General features: G+C 41.9%; 1 protein-coding gene across 5 annotated transcripts in view; it reads right to left on the reverse strand.

The window, feature by feature from the left end:
* rabgap1l (RAB GTPase activating protein 1-like) overlaps window positions 1-19,337 on the reverse strand; it is a 530,937-nt gene that overhangs the window by 302,384 nt on the left and 209,216 nt on the right. The window lies entirely within an intron of this gene.

Genomic DNA, 19,337 nt, shown 5'->3' on the forward strand with positions numbered 1-19,337 from the left:
CACCAATGGCCATCGGAGCTGATTTTTTTTTCATTTTTTTTTGTCGCTTGGTAACAGTTGCCAAGTACATGTCGGCTCACAGCCACTCACAGTAATGCTGCCCTAGACCGTGACAAATGGAGATAACGTGACGGGGCCCACCAGTTTACAGCCGTACTGCCCCCTTAATACAGGTTCATAAAACAGGTACAAACAGAGCACAACAAATAGTGAAGGAGGAAAGAGTTTGGAGAGGTAGTCTGCACAAAGGAAAATCGCAACACAAAGCCACACTTTCACTGCACTAACCCTAATGTCAGCTGTAATACAATCAGTAAAAGGAAAGCTCCATTCATTATTAATCACACAAAAAGGAATCCAAGAAAACCTCTCATTATAAATTTAGCTTCCAACCTGCTTAATAACATTCGCATTTATATCAACAAGGCAAGATAACTGCATACATAAAGTGTCTTACAGACTGGCTGCTCTCAAATACAAGAATGATACATTCTGGAGGTCTGATAGAAAGGTTGTACAGAAGTCAGCAATAACCATCACAAAGCACAAGCTTCTCCCCTAGTGTTATACAAGGAGATTGTTTTTAGGTGAGGTGAAATGTAGAGGAAGTGTATCCTGCGCCAAGTACTGCCCAAATGATAAGGCGAGCACAAAGCTGAACTGACAGAAGGCTCCAGATAGGTCAGGTAAAGGGCCACCTACCAGCTGCAAGAGGGATAAGGAGGGATGAGGGGTGAGTGATTGAGTGGAGGGTGAGTGAAGGAAGTAAGAGAGGGTGAATGGATGAGTCAGTGACGAGAGGAGAAAGAGATCAAACGAAGGGAAGGAGGGAGTGACAGAAGGGAGGGAGATGAGGAAGTAAGTGATGGTGGGAGTAAAGGAGGGAACAAGAGCCCAAAGTTGGGGCTGCAGGCTGGAATAATTCCCATTTCTGGGCAGGTCTGAATTGGTAACGCACCCCCCTGCCCCTCACCTCCCCAACCGAAGAAGCTGCTCTTGAATACACTCTCGGCTTGGCCTCTCTGCAGCAGTCAGGCAGGGAGTGAGATTTCAGTCTAGGCTCCTTGTAGCAGTGGTAACATTGGCATTTTTTAAAGAAAAACTGCAACAAAGCGGTTTCAGATAAAGCCATCATTTCCCTGCATACAAAAAAAGAGCGAGTACTTTCAACAAAAGGTGCTGCCCTACAGTTGTCATCATTTCTAATCACCCTGATCTTTGAATTGTACAAAGTTCCTGATGTGTGACTAATCCATGGGAAGCATCCTCACAGAAAGCGGCTGCTAGTACAGAGCAAACAGCAGGGGCAGAGACCCTGAAACACTCGCAATCAGCAAGAACTTGCTCCTCTTTACCTTTTCGTCATGCATCTACCCACCCCCCCAGTATCACAAATCATGACTCAGAACTGTCAAGTCCCAGTCACTTGGAGTGAGAGTCACTCTCTTTGGTTTAAAGGCAGTACTGGTTTTTAATGTCTAACAGTTGGTCAGGAAAAATAAGCTCAGCTCCCTACAGTTTAAAGGGTTTGCAATCAAACTCATTCTTCTGGGTAATTTTATTTTTAAAACAGTTCCCTGATGTTGACAGCCTGGACATTCTTGGGGGGGGAGGGGGTGTGGGGGAGAGAGACTTCACTCGAAATGATTTTGGTTCACAAATCTAACTGTTCAGATGGGGAGGAAGGAGAGGTTATGACATTTAAAGGTTTCTTAAATTAGACATTATGAAAGAAAGACTTGTAGGTACATAGCACCTTTGATGACCTCAGGGCACCCCAAAGCATTTTACAAATTTATCTCTTTGTATCTGCCCCACCATCCAAAACATCACCACTCTCCATGCAGACCCCATCTTTTGCTGTGCACCCATGCAGAGTCCCCTTTTCTAAAAGCTTAGACTGCCTTCCCTGAGGTTTATGTTCTTTTCTTAGAAGCACCTAGTTTTGCATTAAAAAACTTGCCCCTGCTACAGACTAAAGAAAGAATTGCATTTATATAGTGCCTTTCACAAACGCAGAATGTCTCTAAGTGCTTTTTAGCAATGAAGAACTTTTGAAGTGTAACAACCATTGTGATGTAAGAAACCCGACAACCAATTTGCACACAGCAAGCTCCCCTAAACAGCAGTGTGAGAATGACCAATGCCCTGGCTAATGTGAGAGTGATGTTGGTTGAGGGACATTGGCCTGAGCATTACAGCGTTCGAGTTCACCATTTTTCCTCTATCTCCTGTCTATAGTTGTGGCCCTCAGACTTTGTTTTATAATGCTCCTGTAAAGTGCCTTTTCGTTCTGTTAAAAGCACTATATAAATTTAATTTGTTGTTCGGACAGCCCAGCTGCTACTATAAGGTGACAATGTGAACTGTAACTGCTCATTCCCTTTCCCAATGTAGCACAGCATAATGCCACATTAGATTAACATGCCCACATTATCCCAACATACCACTGGACTGAACTGTCACTTCATATATTAGTGCAAGATGTACTGCCTCCTATACAAATGCATTTTTTCACATCAGGCCTCATTCTAGCAATTTAGACTTTGCTTCCACAGGCCAAGAATATGCTAGCATTCATAATTAAATGACTCAATCACAGGGCAGTTGTATAAAATACTGTCTGGTCAAACACATGCTGTGCCCCTGCACCCTGACAACACAGCAGTGAGGGATAGGGATGTAGCAATGTGCAGCATCAAAATGATTAATAGCGATAACAACCTTTCAATGATCAATGATTACATAATCAGATTATACACAATACCACAAATAGAATCTGGCCAGTGCCTTATGCAGCAGCAACAATACAATCTCTTTCAGTTTACACTGTCCCTTGGCTAATGCCCTTTTTAATGCAACTAAGCATTGTGCTGAGTGTGTACAGATCTATCCACAATAACCCTCCACTTCCTTCCTGAACAGTACACTGTACCATTGTCTCATTTCACATATACTTCCTCTCTTACCTCCCTGCTCCAATACAAAGAATTTTGCATCTAATAATGCATTCCCTGTTATGTTCCTCCAGAATAAGTGAACTTGTACACTGCTTTATAGCCAGAAAAGTATTGCACCCCTAACTCAGAACATTCTAATTTGCTGCTAAGAGGAAGTGCATTAACTTGGCCTGTCCTTTTAAGGCCATCGAGTATAGCTATTCTAAGTAAACATATCCTATCAAATGTTTAATTGCTCTTTGTTAGGGGAGTTTGCGGATCACAAGGTAGATAGATCTGGTTCCCGAAGGCCAGTCACACGTCCTAGCTCAACATTCTAGAAGATCTAACTGGAACCACCCCCTTCCACTCTGATCACAGAATCCAATGATCTGTTAAATGATTCCAGGGCCATTTGCTTCCATAACCTCATCTAGAATCCATCCGTGGGTTGATCACAATGTGCTGTGCAAAGCATTTCCTAACATAGGGGTCGGCAGCCTGTGGTTCTGGAGACACATGCAGCTCTCTAATATCTCATTTGCAGCGCTCAGTCTTTTCCAATCAGATCACATTAACAAGAGCCTCAAAAAAATTCACTCAAAAAAAACAGTAAGAGGGTGTTTTTACTGCAGGGATAAAAGGTTAATCATTATGCAGCACTTTACAGTTGCAAACGATTATTTTAACAAAAAATCCGATCATGCTCCAAATAAACCTGTTCAAGTGGCATAGCTACACTTTGGTTATAGGTAACGTCTTTGGTTCGAGGGGCAGGTTTTATGGTTGCGACCATTATTGTTTGGAATATAGCTGAGATGATAAATTTTTCTATTTAAGCTAGTTCTTAATCACATGAACGAATAGCCAAAAAAAATTGTCTTAATTCGATGCATCTTCAGTTAGAGCTTGTTTTAATGATGACCTTGGCAAAATTATAGTAAAAATGTCAAAAAGCACAATAATTAAGTTAGACAATTGAAAAATGAAATTAAAATAGACTTTTTTTCCCACGGGCATTTAGGGGATGGGCAACAAATGCTGGTCTTGCGAACAATGCCAAGATCCCATGAAATAATTTAACAAAGGATCTATCTTGATAGTGATTTTTTTAACCTAAACTCAGTGCATGTATTTTATTTATTAGGTAAGCAAATTATGCATTCGACCAGAGACTCTTGGCAATTTGACAAGTATTGCCTTCAGAAATGCTGAATTTTCATCTTGCAGCTCCCAATACTTTTCCATTTTAGGCATTTTTTTTAAAAGGCTCTTAAGGTGAAACAAAAGGTTGCTGACTCCTGGACAAAGGTCAGGCCTAAATTTGCACTTGCGGTAATTTGAAGATGCCTCCTTCCTCCTGCTGTCAGTTTAATTTGGATCCACATTTTCCTACACCAATTACTGTATTACATCTTTATCACTATATTATGCCTCTGTGCACATCAATATGAATATCTCCTGGTAGGTCCTAAGTTCCTCCAGCCTTTACTAATATCTTGGCCGTGAATCTCGCACGCAGTAGCACTCATGGTCATTGAATCCAAAGCTCGCGGGTTCAAATCTCACACCACAGAATTAAGAACAAAATACCAGCTGACACCTCAAGTGCAGTACTGAGGACTGCTGCACTCTCAGAGGTGGGTGCCTTTGAGATGAGACTTTAAACCAGGTCCCGTCTGCCCTCTCAGATGGGTGTAAAATAACCCAAGGCACAAGTCAACGAGCAGGAGAGTTCTCCTGGTATCCTGGACAATATTTATCCATCAAACCACTCATTAAACAAGATTATCTGATCATTATTACCTTGTGGCATTTGCTGTGTTTCTTGCAATACAACATTACAGCACACAACAAAAAACTTCATTGGCCCTAAAGCAATTTAGTATATCCTGAGATGGTTATATAAATGCAAATCATTCTTTCCTTTGAATTGGGTTTATCTGCTTCCACTGTGTCTCAGTGAGATGAGACATGCCTGTATACAGTCAGGCCATGGAACCCATAAACTTCACCTATTTGCCACGCAGATCATTTTTTCCCTTATTCGCAGGGATGTGGGCATCTCTAATTGCCCTTGAGCTGAGTGGTTTGCTAGGACATTTCACAAGTCAACCACATTGGGTCTGGAATCACATGTAGGCCAGACCAGATAAGGACGGCAGGTTTCCTTCCATACATTAGTGAACCAGATACAACAATTCTTGTTTTTTATGGGTCACCATTACTGAGGTTAGCTTTATATTCCAGATTTATTCATGGAATTTAAACTCCAGCAATTGCTGTGGTGGGATTTGAACCCATGTCAACAGAGCATTAGCCTGGGTCTCTGGATTACTAGTCCAGTGACATTATCACTGCGGCACTGTCTCCCCTTTTGGTTGTACGATGCAGAAATCTCTGCTCTATTGATTGCTTCTTCACAGGGTTTGGAAGTAACCTGGCAATTTCCAACTCCAGGTTGGGGGGGATCAGAGTGAAATGTCTGCTTTTCTTTCTCTCTGCTTTTTTAAATACTTCTGACACCTGGAATCGGATAACAAGCAAGTTTCTCATTAAATGAGCAACAAAAACTTCCGTTTACACTGCTCCTTTACAGTAACGTCCTAAGGTGCTTCACAGGGTCATTAACAAAATTTGACACCAAATTAGATAAAGAGATACTAGGGCCGGTTATCAAAAGCTTGGTCAAAGGCAGGTTTTAAGGAGCATTTTAAAAGAGGAGAGAGAAGTAGGGAGGCAGAGAGGTTTAGGGAGGAAATTCCAGTGCTTAGGGCCTAGAAAGCTCTGATAATGATGGAGCCATGAAAACTGAGGAGAATTGTAATAATTAAAGAATTTTTCCTCTGTGTCACATAAATTGTTCTGCTACAATGTACTGTTAAATAATGTAGATCATTATCTGTAAAGAAAGACATGCACAAAGTTATGCATTTTAAATATACAGCTCTTGTGGGTCATTTCACGGTTTCCTGTAAACATCTATGTGACACTTCACTCTGCACCTAGGGGACTGCCAATGTACTACCTAAAACTGCAGGTTCTTACAACATGTAAATGCCATGTTCACAATGCTGGTTCACAGGTCTGATTTCTTTCCTAAACAAAAACAGAATTACCTGGAAAAACTCAGCAGGTCTGGCAGCATCGGCGGAGAAGAAAAGAGTTGATGTTTCGAGTCCTCATGACCCTTCAACAGAATAGGGTGAATCCAAGGAGAGGGGTGAAATATAAGCTGGTTTAAGGTGGGGGGGGGGGAAGAGATTTGGGTTGGGTGGGGGGGGAGAGAAGTGGAGGGGGGTGGTGTGGTTGTAGGGACAAGCAAGCAGTGATAGGAGCAGATAATCAAAAGATGTCACAGACAAAAGAGCAAAGACTCGAAACGTCAACTCTTTTCTTCTCCACCGATGCTGCCAGACATGCAGAGTTTTTCCAGGTAATTCTGTTTTTGTTTTGGATTTCCAGCATCCGCAGTTTTTTGTTTTTATCTGATTTTCTTTCCTCACTAAAACAAACATGAACACAAGGATTGGGGAAAGCAGCACGGAATTACTGAATCTATTATCACTTCTCTGGGCTTTCATTCATGCTTGTAGCTTTTTAAAAAATACTATAATATTGTGATGAAACTCAAGGGGAATAAAAAAGCTTAACTTAGTTTTAGATCAGAAGTTGGAGGCTGGAAACTCCAATTCCCAGCAGGTCTTGGGAATTCTGCACATGCCCCGGCCAGGAAATGGTTGCACATGCGCAGTTAGTCTTCTTAGATTCTTTAGGCCAGAAACCGGCTCTGCGCACATGTGCAGAAGGAAGAAGTGAAACAACGTGGAAAAACAGGTCAGGTGACCTAGAACCAGAGAGCCTTTCGAGAGAAGGTGTCCCAGGTGGCAGGACTCCATGCTGCAGGCCACAAGGGCTCCTTCTGGAGCAGTGGTGTTCTGCGTGGCACAGCCAAAGATCTGAAAGTGTGCTTGGAAGGTGAAGCGTGGGTATCCCGGGGAAAGGAATCTCAGAGGACAAGCCTGAAACCTGAGAGGTGGATTCTTTGTTGAAACTACCAAAGTGGGAGCGACATTTAGAGAGAATTCTAAAGCGAGTTCTCTGAACATGGAGATTGGAAACCCTCATGAGAAAGAGTATTTCAGTGAGACCGATTGGCTCACAGTGTAACAAACGTCTGGGTGGGTTGTTGAGAAACCCATAGAATCTGCTTTGGTTTCATCTGTCATTTACTTTGGAGTGTGGTGTGTCTGACCCTAGTTCCCCAGTTGGTTCACATATACTGCATGCTTACCCTATATAGAGTATATTTATATATATGGTAAATGATTTTATCTTTCCAAATTTGCATGTATCTGTAAAGAAATAGCTGGGGTGAAGGAATAGTGAATATTTGAATTTTTTTGTATGTTTGTTTTGAGATCTTTCCAACCTTCTTGTCGGCAGCAATTTGGTTAATTTTTTTTGTTTAATAAATATTTTAGTCTATGTGCTAAAAGTTCATCAGCAGACTCCTGTGAATTTGTTCAGTAACTTTACTCCGCGGTTTCCAAAAAAAAGTTTAGGATATATCAAGCCAGGTTTCACTCTGGGATCTGACTTGTCCAGTATTAACATCAGCTGGGATTGTAACAATATAGAACAAAAGCCTCACTATTTACTTTCCCACTGATTCTTTTTGGGCCTTTGCTTCTACTTTCTTCTCTTTCCTCAGGATTCCTCCTCTTTGAGTTGGTCCTTTTCTTTATCTTTAGCTGTTTCCTTTGTTGCTCCTCTCATTTCTCAGCTTGCTCTTTATTCTCAACTCTCTACTGCCTGCGTTCAGATAATGCAAGTTTGCTGCGAGTTAATTCTCTATTCATATCTACACTTTTCCTCACTGACCACCTCACGAGCCTGACCCACCTAGGTCACAACCACACGTGCCTGATCTAGCTGTCCCTTGTTTGGCCGGGCTGCTGCTTCCTGCAGGTCAGAGGCATGGCTAGCTGCATTGTCAATATGCTTCCACTGCCGTCAGGCAAATTATTCCACACATTTTTTTCTCCCTTTGATTAATACAACAAAATAAACACGGAAGAGGAGGTGCATTCGGCTCATCTTAATCCATCCATCCAGAGGGTATTGCTGGAAAAAAAGACACATTGAAGCTTTTTGTCTTGTTCTCATCAGGACACTTCACAAAACACCAGTAAAGGGGAAAACAACAACTTATACTCTATGAGAAGAGAGTGTTGATTGATTGGCAAGTGGACTCTGATTGGTAGAGGTGTTGCCATGGCGAATGCAATGTGTGCAAGCCCACCTTTACTGGTCAATATACACATGGGGATTCTTATAGTTCCACACTATATAAGTTTGGTCTTATCAGCATCCTTGTAAATAGGGCCCAGGCCATGTGCTCACGATGCAAGCTTGATGCTGAAATAGGGCGTATCAAAGAAATCCTGCGAGGTAATCAGATTATTTGCGCTGTATATCACGCAAACTCATAAATGGGCCCAAGGCCATCACTTTTGTCCCTGAGAAGTGCACAGTCTACCTCAGATTGCCCTGGAAAATCAAGGTATCTCAAAAATATGAGCAACAGGTGAAGCTGGCTGTTTCACACTTCTACTATGCAGTAGCAACATGAGTGGTATTTGCCACTAACAGGATGCTGCTGTCAAGCCAAAAAGATGTTCTGCCTATCACACTAATGAGTAATGTGGTGTATGAATTTCAGTGCCAGTGTGATGCTAGGTAGGCCATACCTCCTGAAGACTGACAGATCGTATCAAACAGCATGTCCCAGCAGCTGTCCACAACAGGCAAGGTACAGATTGTACCCAACCAGCCCGTGCTTGCAAAACTCAAAGCATAGTGTCCAACATTAGATGTGATTCTGCGATTGAACAACATTTGCTAAATAATAATAATAAAAATAAAAACAGAAAATGCTGGAAAAACTCAGTGGGTCTGACAGCATCTTTGGTGAGAGAAACAGAGTCAACATTGCTCTCTCCAAAGACGCTATCAGACCCGCTGAGTTTTTCCAACATTTCCTGTTTTTATTTCAGATTTCCAGTATCCGTAGTATTTTTCTTTTACCATTTGCTAAATAATCCTCAGTATTCTAAGAATTACTCTGACAACCAATTTAAGATGGTCAGTCGGCTTGCAGTGCAATGCATTTCTTGTACTGGAAGCTACATATATTAATACACAGGATCCTATTCTTCGCAGGCAGAAAGGTCATGTACACACATTGCACCTGTTTCAGCTAAACAAAATAAATGACAGCCATTTGCTGACTCATTCCTCAGGGCAATGCCTTGGCCAATCAAGATCAAACTACCTATTTAAATTTCAAACAAGGCTTGGCAATTAACTGTCAGTCACCATCACTGATGCATTCTCCATGGCAATGCCTCTACCAGAGTCCACTTGCCAACCAATCAGCACTCTCTTCTCAAAGTATAAATTGTTGTTTTACTCTTTATTGGTATTCTTGCGAAGTGTCCTAAGGGCAAGATGAAAAGCTTTGACAAGGCTCTTTTTTCAGCAATACATCCAGAGATTTCTGCAACCCATTTCCTCTTTAAAATATATTGCACTACCTTTCCTGTAAGTTTATTCCATTTCTCAATCGTTCTTTGTGAAAACTTTGCTAACATGTACCCTTCATTAAACATGAACACATTGCCCTACTCTTGCTATTTATTTAAAGTATTTTCCCAATTTATTTTTTACATTCCCTTAACCATCTTAAATAGCTAGAGAAGGTCATCTCTCAAACATTTTCCTTTCATGCTAACAAACTCTAGTCAGATTACTCAAACTGCAGCATGACCAGAGCAAGGTGCAGTTTAGCCATAACTTCCTCTCATTTGTCATCTCCTGTTTTGGCTATTGTAGTTCAACACCCTCTCCTCACTGGCCCTCTCACTTGCACCCTCTGTAAACCAGAGCTCATCAAAACTCTGCAGGCTCTGACATCGTAAAACGATGGGTGTTCAACGAAGGAACATATCATGGGCTTTAACAAATTGTACGAAGATTGATGAAAATCAATTTTGGGATCCTTGAATCAGTTAGTGGCACTGAAATTGATGGATTGTGCCAAAGTATGGACAGACTCTTGGTCCTAACTGGTGTTTGGTTCTCAGAGAGGGAGGCCCTGTTACATTAGATGCTTGCTCCCTTGAAAAAAATCCTCAGGAAAGTAATTTCCTTCAGCCTGTTTGGAAGGAATGAGACATTCCACTGTGACACAATCTTTTTAGTTCTTTTGGCCACAAATTCATAGGAGTGCAGTTGAATCAATATAAAAGCTGCCTATCTGCAGGGCAATGTTTTTCAGAAAAGTGTTTCTGAAACTGTCCAATGAGCAGGATGATCAACCGTCCAGATTTTACAGGACCATCCTGTATTTAAGGCTGTTGTCCCTTGTCATTTCCTGATTGGACAGCCTTTGTCTCGTATTTCAGATCTGTGATGTGCACTTGAGTATGTGAATTGCGTTCTGCTACTGACATCCCATTCCCACAGTCTGGACAAATCCCCCCTGCCACCATTCCTATAATATGAACAGCCAAACCGCCAATCCCCCCCCACCCAGCTCCCACAATATTACCAACCCCCACCACCTCCCCAATCCCACAGGCTTGCCAGCCCTCCAGCTCCCACAGTCTCAGCAGCACCCGCTCCCCCTGCCCTCCCTCCCCTACTCATATGGTTCCCCAATGCCAAAATGTCACTTAACCTTTTTCCCTGAGAGTTTGTCACCCTGCCAATGAGGCAGCAAGTACAGGTTGGAAACTATAGACATTGAACAAATACATCTATAGCCTGAATGATGGCATTTTTCAGGGAGTGGTCAAGAGAGATTGTACTCAAGTAAAAGCAGAACCCACAATGTTTTATTGGTATCATACAGGACAACTTTCAGGCATCTTCATGATACATGTTGGTGATTTCTTATGAAATGGTATGGTAGACTTTGAAACATATGGTAGAATTTAAAATTGGGAATCAGGCTTGTAGGGCTTTCAAATTTTTAGTTTAGATATTAAGTCTTGAATAACTTTAAATCAACAATCCTATTTAGAAAGTGTTACTCCCATCCCAGTTAACTGTGATAGGTCATCACAGACAGACGATGTTATCTCAAAAGAAGAGGCAAAACAGTACAAAGTTGAACTGGCTGTGCACTCAGAATAGGTAAGGTGCTAGTTTTGATGTATTAGAGTTAGGTACTACAATGAAACTCCCAAAAACAGAGAATGTTTTCAAGGCAAATAAAACAATTTTTTAATGGAGAAATGCATATTTATTAGTTCCCGTCCTCCTTTGGTGACGCAATGAACATTGCAAGCTTCTTACGCTAATCTCCTGATGAGTATTTGAGTGCAGTTGGTTTCATAATATTTCTCACAGGTACAAATGGGACATATTGGTCTTTAGTTTGGGAAACTAAGAAAATAAAACTGGTTGTTATAAAAGCACTTTAGCCACTGAAACACTTGCTCTAGTGGAAGCATTGGATATGGGATTCTATATGTCAACTATTTTAAATATGATTCTGTAGAAGGGGCAGAATGAAGATCATATATCCATTGAATGTTATGTAGTTAATCTGGATAATGTACACTCTATGAAAAGTGCAATGAGAAAAATTATGGATTGACCTTTCTGACTTGGGGAAAAAAGTGCTGGAGAGAAAGGAAACCTCAAATTAAACAAGTGGATGTAGGTCATCAACATTCTAATCATTTTTCTCTTCACTTGCCTGGATAAGTGAGGCTCTAACAACACTGAAGAAGCTCAACACCATCCAGGACAAATCCCCATCCACTACCCCCAACTAACACTCTATCTACCACTGACGCACAGTGGCAGCAGTGTATACCATCTACAAGATGCACTGCAGAAATACACCAAGGGTATTTCCACAGCACCTTCTAAACCCATGACCTCTACCACCTAAGAGGACAAGAGCAGCAGATGCATGGCAACACAACCATCTGTAAGATCCACCCCCCAAGCCACCCTGACTGGGAACTATATCACCTTTCGTTCATTGTCACTGGATCAAAATTCTGGAATTCCCTCCCAGACAGCACCGTGGGTGTACCTACACCACATGGACTGCAGTGGTTCAAGAAGGCAGCTTACCCACCACCTTCTCAAGGAAAATTAGGGATGGGCAACAAATGCTGCAATTGCCAGCGATGCCCTCATCCAATGAAAGAATAAAAAAAAATTGTTCAGTGTCCTGGGGAAGGGGGGGCATCTCTCAATGTAATGCTTTATATAAAATATACAGCTTTTTGTTTTAAAATCTGAAATTTTGGTTTTGCGCATTAACTTTAACTTAGATTCCTTTCTCTTTCTTTGAATCAGTTGATTATTCATTAATTGTGTTGAACTGAATGCAGGTGGAAGGCATTAACTGGAGATTTGTGTGAGCGCCTATGCAGGGAGACAGACTAACGCTGTAGTTGTTGCGTTAGGAGGTGTACGCTTATAATGTATTACCATGTAAATAAATATTAAAGTGTGTAATTATCAGATTCAGTCCTATCTTTCACCAACTGGCTTTCTGGATTAGAACGAGAGCAGAGAACGGTTGCTGCTCCTGAATTGCTGCTCGGAATTGCAAGATGCAAGAATGTGTGTGAAGGGAGAAATCAGGCTCAGCTTGGATGCACTGAGTGGTAGAATTCTCCTGTTGGGCTCATACCCTGGAATGAGATAAGGGAGAGAGCTGCCAGCACCCATGAAATCATTTCCCAGCAAGAATCAGTGCCTTCAAGCAAAGAGCGAAAGAAAGGAGAACAGGTTGACATTAAAACAAGCCCTGGCAAAGTTATTAGAATAAAAGATAAACAGTTTCACCTCCAAGATGCATTAACTAATGAAAAAAGATCTTCTGTCCCAGAGGCCATCCATCACCAGAGATTTTACCCTCAATCAGCAACACCAGGCTTTCATTTCACAATCTAATAAAGATAACTTCAACAAGTTACCCATGGATAGTCAGACTCACTTGCTGCACGACCCTTTGATAGAAACCAATTACTGCTTCCCGACTCCACCTGCTCCCGCTGGCAGGATTTACAGCCAGCTGGAGATCTGCAGTTCAGTTACTGTTCTGCACTGTTTTATTTTAGTGCAATAAGTCCTGTATTGGAAGAGCTAAGGTGTGAGAAACAGTAACCCATCAGCCACATTCTGTCAACAACAGTCAGCTTCTCACAATGCATCAGCTCAAACCCAATACAAGCAACTCACTGCCCTTAAATCAGCCCAGGTTAGACATTATTTTATCTGAGAATACTTCCTTCTAAGTTATCCTTAGAAACAAGTGTTTTCAGATATATAAAAGACTGTTATACCGTGCCTTCACAAGTGATCAATTTAATAGGACTAAAAGCAGCAGCCATTTTTCACATAAGCTGATAACCCAGTGGTGGAGCCATTGTGGAGAGAGAAACAGAGTTAACATTTCAAGACTAATATGACTCCTCATCATCGAAACGTTAACTCTATTTCTCTCTACACAGATGCTATCAGATCCGATGAGTTTTTCCAGCATTTTCTGCTTTTATTTCAGATTTCCAGCAAGCGCAGCACTTTGCTTTTGTTTTAGTGGTTAAGCCATTGCTTTTTTTTGGTGCTGTGTGTCTGACAGAGACAGAGAGGGGGTTGTAGATCCAGACTTGGGAGAACAGCCCCTGCTCTTCTTTCAATAATATCATGGGATCTTTTATGTCCACCAGACAAGGGAACTCGGCTTAACATCTCATCTAAAGGAAAGCACCTCTGAGGTTACAGGCTCAGTTTCTGAAGCAGGGCTCTTAAGAAAGAAGGAACTTGCATTTCTATCGTGCCTTTCATGGTATCAAGAAGTCCCAAAGGACTTTGGATTCAACTAAGTGCTTTTCGAAATGTGGTCACTGTTGTAATGTTGGGAAATGTGGCGACCAATTTGCACACAGCAAGATCTCAAACAGCAACAAAACCAAATAACTTAATCATTTTATTGGTGATATAGGTTGGAGAAAACTTTGGCTGGAAGAACTCCTCTGTTCTCTTTCAAAATAGTGCTTTGGCATCTTTTGCATTCACTTAGAGAGATAGAGGGACCCTTAGTTTAAAGTCTCATCCAACAGTGCAGCACTCCCTCAATACACGACTATCTGCCAACATTACGTGCTCATGTGTCATGGGCTTGAACCCGTGACTCTCTGACTAAGAGGGTAAGAAACAGTCTTTTAATCCTTTCAGCTTGATTCATGCACCAGTTTCTTATAAACCACTCTTTAGATATATTATCAAATTAACATAGATAAATGTGATAAGAAAACATTAAGATTCACCAGGGAAAGTGGACTGAAGCAACAGCTAACATTGAATGTAAAGAAGTCACATGCTCCAGATTCTCCCTATTCACGCATAGCAATACGGTTATAATACATGTGTGTATGGCTCATAAAGACAGTCTTAGAATGCAAAACAAGCAGCATTTATATAGTGCCTTTATGTAATAAAACTTCACAGAAGCATTATCAGACAATATTTGTCACTGAGCCACATAAAAAAATATCAGGAGATGACCAAAAGCAAGAGTTAGTTTTCAAAGGAATGGATTAAAGAAGGAAGGAGAGCTTGTTAATGGTATGCTAATTATATTGTTAAGATACATGAGTGAAGGGCATTGTTGAAAAGTCATACGGACTCGAAAACTTAACTGTGTTCCTTTCCGCAGATGCTGCCAGACCTACTGAGTTTTTCCAGGTATTTTTGTTTTTGTTTAATTGAGTACCTGGAGCACCTTTAAAGAGAGACTGTTGGGATACTGTGTTAGCAGACATATATAATGCTGCATCTAGCAAACAAACCCATTATCCAGAAAGTATTAGCTTCATACTTCACCAACTGACTTGGGATCGAAATGACAGAGATTGAAAGGCAGAGAAGTTTAAGAAGGGAATGCCAGGGTGTAGGGCCTTATCAGCTGAAAGCACCGTCACCAAAGGTGGAGTGATAGAAAACAGAGATGTCCAATAAGAACTGGAGGAGTTGGGATATCTTGGAGGATTGTAGGAGATTATAGAGATAGGGAGTGGCAGGCCACAGAGGGATGTGAACACAAGGATTTGAACTTTAAAATCGAGGTGTTGCTGGACCGGGAACCAATTTAACTCAGTGGGTATAGCAGTGACGTGCGGATGAGTTAGAATAAGAGGAGCAGAACTTTGGATGAGCTCAGGTTTATGGAGGGTGCAAGGTGAGAGGCTAGACCGGCTCGAACAAGCAGAAGAGATGAAATCGCTCTCTCTGTGCGTCAGTTCTGGCCAGTAGTAAACACAGAGAACATCTAGCGATTGTTGCTACGTGGCCTTATGTAATGTAGCAAGCCAGTCATCAGCACCAGGAGTCCCTGCTGATCACAGCTCTATTGACCTTTCCGTCAGTAAATGAATGGGCTTTGGAGTGTGGTATCCACAGCAGACCCTCATACCCATGTTGTTTAAACAGCTGGTTTTTGTTTCAAATGCTCCAAAACCTTCCTATCTGCTCCAATGGGCTTGCATTCAATCAGTTCACACAGAGACAAGCAAACAGTGGGAGATTGATCAGAACAGACTGGAAGGGAAGTTAAAAAAATTCTGATTGTTTGTGTCACTGTATTTGAATCACACTAAATGCGGGATGGATGTTCTGTATAGCATTAATCAAGATGGTCAGGAAGCATTAATCATGCCTCCCACCATTATTCAGAGGATAAAGACAGGAATAAGCATGCAAGGAATATCCCAGGTTCCAATCCAGTCGGTGCTTGGGTTCGATGATCTCAAATGGGGAAAAAATTGGGCTGCTACAATTAGCTTCAATATCCTTGGGTTGAGGGTTAGAGGTGATGCCCTTCATGTTCGAATAGTCAACCAACAGTCACTACTTTGTCTCACGCATGATGAATGGTGACTCTGTTGAGCAGCTTTGGAACTGTACCCAAGCAAGAGTTACAGGAGGAAAAACTGACAAAATAAAAAGCATTAATGGGGGTTTTAATTTCAGCAGTTTCAGTGGCATAGGAGTTCGCCATTCGGCCCATCATACCTGTGTCAGCTCTTTGAAAGAGCTATCCAATTCATCCAATCCCCCCTTCTTTCCTCGTAGCCCTGCAAGTTTCTCTTCAATTATTTATCCAATTCCCTTTTTGTAAGTTATGATTGAATCTGCTTCCACTGCCGTTCAAAGCAGTTCATTCCAAATCACAACAAATCCCTGTATTACAAAAATTCTCATCATCTCACTGGTTCTTTCACCAATTAAATCTGCATGGTTTGTTTCATACTTTTAAAGCAGACACAAGTTTTTTTGGCATGTTATTCATTGAGAGTTTCTCCCCTGCTCTAGATCATGTTCGGATCAATTCCACGGGCATCAGGATATGCGCGAGGTTGGGTCGGGGGGGTCTTTCCATTTAAAATGCATCTTTTAAGGCAACAAGTAACGAATGGGACAGAACATTACAGTAACTATCCCAGGCCACTGCGCACAGGAAAAGGAACATGACAGCACCTGCATTATTGTAGATTCTAGACATGTAGGAAATGTCCTGAACTGCTCTTAACTACTGAGAGATTTACCTGAAAGAGCACTGCATCTGCTAATTGATTTATGTGGGTTATTACCTATTGAGTATTTTAATAAACTTTCTGCTGGAGCAAGTGTGTTTTGACAGACTGGTTGATTGTTTTTAGCTACTATTCTGGCCTGCTGCAGAGTTGAGTCACATTTTAGAGTGAAGGGTAGACTGTTGAATAAAGCTGTTCCCCCCCCCCCCCACCCCGGGTGTTCAGTTTGCTTCACCGGCTTTACAGTAAACACACTAGAGCTCCCCAGGAGCTTTGTGCCTTCTCCAACCTGTCACTAATATTAAGCTGTGCTCTTGTCAACCCTTGGCTATTTATAGAGGAATTGCAGCTCAGAGCTAATCAAAGATTAAATCCGTCACCATGGTCGACATTGACAGACATGAAATCACTCAGCACAACACAGCATAAAACTTGAGAATATCTGGAGGGGTGGGGGAATGAAATGTTCCGTCAGTAAGTTTTACATCCGTCGACCACCATGCAGAAAACACTGGCCAGGATTTCCCAGTTTCGCCCGCCGCAGGGCCAGGAATTCCCGCCCCAAGTTACCGTACCTCTGACTGGTCAGCCCAATTTTCCGAACTGCCCGCCACAACTCCAGCCACGGGAAACCCCGGCCCCCAGTCCAATCTATAAAACCATCTCTGCTGTATCACGAATGAGTTCAATACCACTTTGAATATTTCATGTTTAGCTTATTACTGGGGAGGCGGGCAACTCCAATTATTTTTATTCACACTATAAATTCTAAATTAAAAACAAAATGCCGCAGATGTTGGAAATCTGAAACAAAAACAAAATGCTGCGTGTCACATGCCTGTGCAGGGGTTAGTCATACAAGCCTTAATCTAACCCAGAACAGCAAAACCTTCACAGGTAAAAGACATGCTAAGGTCAGAAATTGTCAGGAGAAGTGGGTGCTCACACCATTCTAATGTACCAAGCATTACAGATGATAGGGTTGTTGTGGGAGCTTGCTGTGAACAAACTGGCTGACATGTTTCCTTCGTTCAACATTGACGACACTTCAAATGTACTTAACTGGTTGTGAAGTGCTTTGGGACATCCTGAGATCAAGAGTGGCACTGCTATCAATGCATGCCTTTTTTCTAATGAGCCTTACATACAGTCGTGTGTGCATCACAGAGCCTCAGTATGTTAGTGCAATTCTGAAAGGGCATTTTGGACATGGATACTAGTGTATCATGCTCGAGGAGAAGGAGAAATTCAATCTTGGTTGCAATTAGCAAAATTCAGGATATCCCAAACAGATTTTATTTATATATACATTATATATATATATATATATCTATCATATATATACATAAAAAAACCAATAAATTAATGACATCAGAGCATCACGTGACTGTGCACTTCAGAACTACTACACAACTGATGCAGCTTTCCTTCTCTCTCGACCTTTGCATGCTAAGCCTTACAAGTGATGTCCCCTCGTACCCTTCCAAAAGCTACCCTGACAGTGGTCCTTTGTGATTCTGCCAGTCCTCAAAAAATTCATCTTTGAACCTAAAGATCTTTGGAAATTTTTGCCAGGACTCTTCCACTTCTGATCTTGGTGGGCCTCTGGAATGCCACACCAGGAAACATTGGTGATTCATGTGACAGCAGATTATAACATCAAAGAATCATAGAATGTTTACAGCACAGAAGGAGGCCATTTGGTCCATCATGTCCATGCCAGCTCTCTGTAAGAGCAACTCAGCTAGTCCCACTCCCCTGTCCTTTCCCCATGGTCGAGAAAATCTCTCTTCATCTGCCTATCCGATTCCCTATTGAAAGCTTCAATTGAACCTGCCTCTCAGGCAATGCATTCCAGATCCTAATCACTCGATGCCTAAAAGGTTTCTTCATAACCACCGTTGGTTCTTTTGCCATTCACCTTAAATCGATGTCCTCTGGTTCTTGGACCTTCCTCCAATGAGAACAGTTTCTCCCTATCTACTCTATCCAGGCTCCTCACGATTTTGAACACCTCTTTCAAATGTCCGCTCAACATTCTCTTCTCTAATGAGAACAGCCCCAACTTCTCCAATCTATCCACGTAACTTTTTTTATTAATCCTTGGGGTGTGAGCATCGCCAGCTAGGCCAGCATTCATTGCCTATCACTAATTGCCACTGAGCTGCCTCCTTGAACTGCTGCAATCCATTTGATGAATACGGCAGGATTACAGCACTTTGATTCTATCCACAGATTGTGAGGTTATGTAGCCCTGTCTATTGCATGCTGCTTCCGCTGTTTGGCATACATGTAAACCTGTGCTAATGTAGTTTCACCAGGTTGACACCTCATTTTTAGGTGTTGTTCCTGGCATGTGCTCCTGCACTCTTCATTGAATCAGGGTTGATCCCCTGGCTTGGTCGTAATGGGAGAGTGGGAGATATGCCGGGCCATGAGGTTACAGATAGTGGTTGTACAAATTTCTATTGCTGCTGATGGCCCAGAACGCCACATAGATACCCAGTTTTGGGTAGCTAGATCTGTTAAAAGTCCATCCGTTTAGCAGGGTGGCAATGCTACACTACATGATGGAGAATTTCCTCAATATAAGATGGAACTGTGTGTCCACAAAAACTATGCACTTGTCATTCTTAATTGTATTGTTATGGAGGTCAAGTAGGTTTTCCATGTTGTGGGTTCTCTCACCACCTGCCACAGGTCCCATCTGGCAGATATGCCCTTTAGGACTCCGCCAGCTTAGTCAGCGAAGGTGCTACTGAACCACCCT

The sequence above is a fragment of the Carcharodon carcharias genome, chromosome 16, assembly GCF_017639515.1.
Source record: "Carcharodon carcharias isolate sCarCar2 chromosome 16, sCarCar2.pri, whole genome shotgun sequence".
NCBI classification, from domain to species: domain Eukaryota; kingdom Metazoa; phylum Chordata; class Chondrichthyes; order Lamniformes; family Lamnidae; genus Carcharodon; species Carcharodon carcharias.